Here is a 3,284-nt window from a genome sequence, read left to right as displayed (position 1 = left end):
ATAACTCTGGTATTTGTGGAAAAAACATTGAGATGTTATTTCCACCAGAATTCTAATCTACTTTCCCAAGCTGAATGTCAAAATATCAGTATGGTTTAAATTTAAGGACACATTTTGTATGTATATGTTATCTGCATTAAATTACTTGTTTATTTCCTCGAATTTCCTGTTCAGGGAGGTATTGAATTGATCAGGTGGGATAAATAGTTATCTTAATAACCTAATATAAAGACTTGTATGTAACCCTGTGTCAGGAGGAGATACTGAACTTGACTAATCTATGTTATTCCATTTGGAAAAACACCTTTTTTGGTTACTTAGCTGGGGTTCTGACTTGCAGGTCAAATTTAGGGTACTTAAGGTTCATACTATTTTCATAACAACTAGCATATTAGAAACCAACATCAGCAAAAAAAGGTCTCTGAGGGAATAGGGAAAGTATACTTCTGATACATATATTAGCTGGGATTTGAGAGGAGCTCAAAATCTTGCATCAGGGTTCATATAAATTCATACACACCAGCTGTCCAGTGTTACATTCATATATGGCTCTTCTCTGATCCTATTGCACAAATCCTGGCTGTACAGCACATTACAGGGATGAAGACAAGTTAATCTCTACCTTTAGAGTCTTACCCTTAGCAAACCCTTCTTGGCAGCAGGCAGAACCACTCACCCAGTACTAATTCTGTCTCAATTAATAAATCATGAGAAGTGGCAAGACACGAACTTCATGAACCAGAAGCATTTGCAAATCTAATCATGCTATATGCAGTTTCAAAATGTCTATAGCAGTCTGTGTGTCTATATTATTAATTGCATTGGCAAAATACAGTATTGTCTTATCTATAATATAGACTTGTTGGAAGACTTTTTTTAGTTAAATGCATTAAGATTTCATTAACTAATACTGCTTTTATTTATATCAAACACATAGAATTAGCATTTTTTAAAAGCAATGTTCAGTATACCTTTGCAGTGGATCCACAGATTGTTTGGAAGAAGCTGAGTATTGTTTAAAATGCTCAGGTATATCTGTGTCAGAGAAATCAGTTAAACATACAAACGCGTATACATGCTTATGGGTGAAATACATGATGAAACTCATGCATAGTCTCATTTTCGTTCCCATTGGCTCCCTTTTCAGAAAAAGCTCTTCTAATTACTTCAGAAATCACATGCTGTTTTAAAAAATAGACAAATATTCCAATATTATTAATACTCTAATGTTATAAACTGTAGTATCAAGGGTTCTTGCCCTAAACCTATGCTAAGAGTCATAAAACTGGAGATTGTACTTATTCAAGAGTCCACAGTCAGCAAAATAAATGACTTTTGGAAAGCAAGAAAGCAATTATACTGACATTATGTCATATAGGAGCATGAAATATGTCATCTTAATTGGGGTAAGGTACCATTGGAGAGGCTCTAGGGCTAAATTCTAATCCTAGATACGTGGGCACAGACTGCTCAGAGACTGAGATTAGAGTGTAATCCTAAAACTGGATTGAGAACGATACATTCCCTAAAGAAAGGAAAATAACTATATTTATACTGTGTGTGTCAGCCAGTAGAGTTTGCATTGCATGCCTTTACACTGAAATGAAGACATGGATGCTTCACCATTTTTGAGCTAGCTAATTGTTAAGATTGCAAGCAGCAAGTCACTTATATTTCTTTCAAATACACAGGTCTCAGGAAGAAATTAAGGCCTAGTATTGGCAAATTCAGTCCTTCAGGAACTAAGTTAGGTTCGTAATAGGAGTTCATTCATCTTGTTCCCACCAGAATGGCTGGGGGCACAGGGAAACTGTTATTCCTGTGTGCTGCTAAGGCAACAGTCAGCTTAATGCATTGACTAAAACCAAAGGTGGAGATGCATTGTGCTGAGCACAAACACACAGCAAGAGCCCTCAAAGCCTACTAGGTGAGACAGACAGATGGTGGAGGAAAAAGAAGCAGTCCTGCCATTTGATATGGTGTTGGAGGCATAGAGATACAGGACAGTAAGCAGCTGAGGTGCGAATTGTGCTTAGCACTTCTCCCTCTCAGCTCGGTGCTGTAACCACAGGACCGGTTTCTGCAGAACCATAGTGCTAATATTATTAATTTGTATTTGTGGCGCACCCAAAGGGTCCAGCTGGGACCATGCTGAGTGCTTTAACTATGTTTTTTAAAAAACTAAGTAAAATAACTCTTCAACTACTAATGAAAATAATGGTTGTAGCAAAGCAAGTGTGTGTGCGCACACATATATGAGTATAAAATTGTACACCCACCCTGTATCCTGACAAACTGGTACATGGAGAAGCTGTTTACAAGGGATGAGTCCCCCTGTTACATCGGTTATATACACTGAGATAAAAGCATGATGTAATTTCTTTTCCGTGTGGATTTATTTCATAATTAGGGATGACATTTGAAACATTATCCTCTTGGCTTTGATTCTTTTAGAAGCCTAAAGATTGCAGAATGTGGCATAAGTGGGATCGGCTAAAGGGAAACTAAATTCTGTATTTTTTACTTTTTAATAATTTTTACTTTTAAGTCATAAAAAAGGAGTTTTTTCATTTTTTATTTTTAAAATACTGGAAATGGAAGTCTTGGGATGGAAAGCTTTCTGACGATTGGAGAGCGAGGCTGGTATTTCCAAATGAAGTACAGTTGAATTTGTGTCTCACTTTAACATGAAATACTAGTGCAAATGACAACACTCCCAGTGCCAAAAGAAACCAGGGAGTGGAAAGAAGAACGGGGTTTAGGAAGGCTATTTAAAACTATTTTTATTTAACAACTCTTTAACTTCACTGGCTAACTAAGAGTTTGAATCTAGAAAACTTGTACTGAATCCTCAATACCTTCCCTTTTCAGTTAGGATATTAAATATTGAAGCAGTATCCCTTGGACTTGCCAAAATCCTCTGATAAAACAGAAAACTGCATTTGATGTGTCTTACACTACTAAGGTAAAACAAGATGGTGCGGGTTTTTATCATTAATTGTTTCAGGTTAGGTTTCTTTATTACAAAGCAAAAGACAGCACACATTTGTCTTAAAAAATATTTGCAGGTATGTTAAAATATATGTAAGTCACAGATATCGGACACTAAAACCACTGTTATTTTCTAAACTCATATATGAAGTCACAAGTTTTAATACAAACTTTCTCCCCTTATGAGATTAACACAAGAAATTGCACACCTGATCCTGTAAACAGACTCAGAAATCAGCATCTTGAACAGACTGAACATTTTCAGCTCCAGTTTGCAGGATCAGACCATAATA

Source organism: Pygoscelis adeliae, unplaced genomic scaffold (assembly GCF_000699105.1).
Source record: "Pygoscelis adeliae isolate BGI_AS28 unplaced genomic scaffold, ASM69910v1 Scaffold220, whole genome shotgun sequence".
NCBI classification, from domain to species: domain Eukaryota; kingdom Metazoa; phylum Chordata; class Aves; order Sphenisciformes; family Spheniscidae; genus Pygoscelis; species Pygoscelis adeliae.
The sequence above is the reverse complement of the archived record's forward strand: the minus strand, read 5'-3'. Positions refer to the sequence as shown.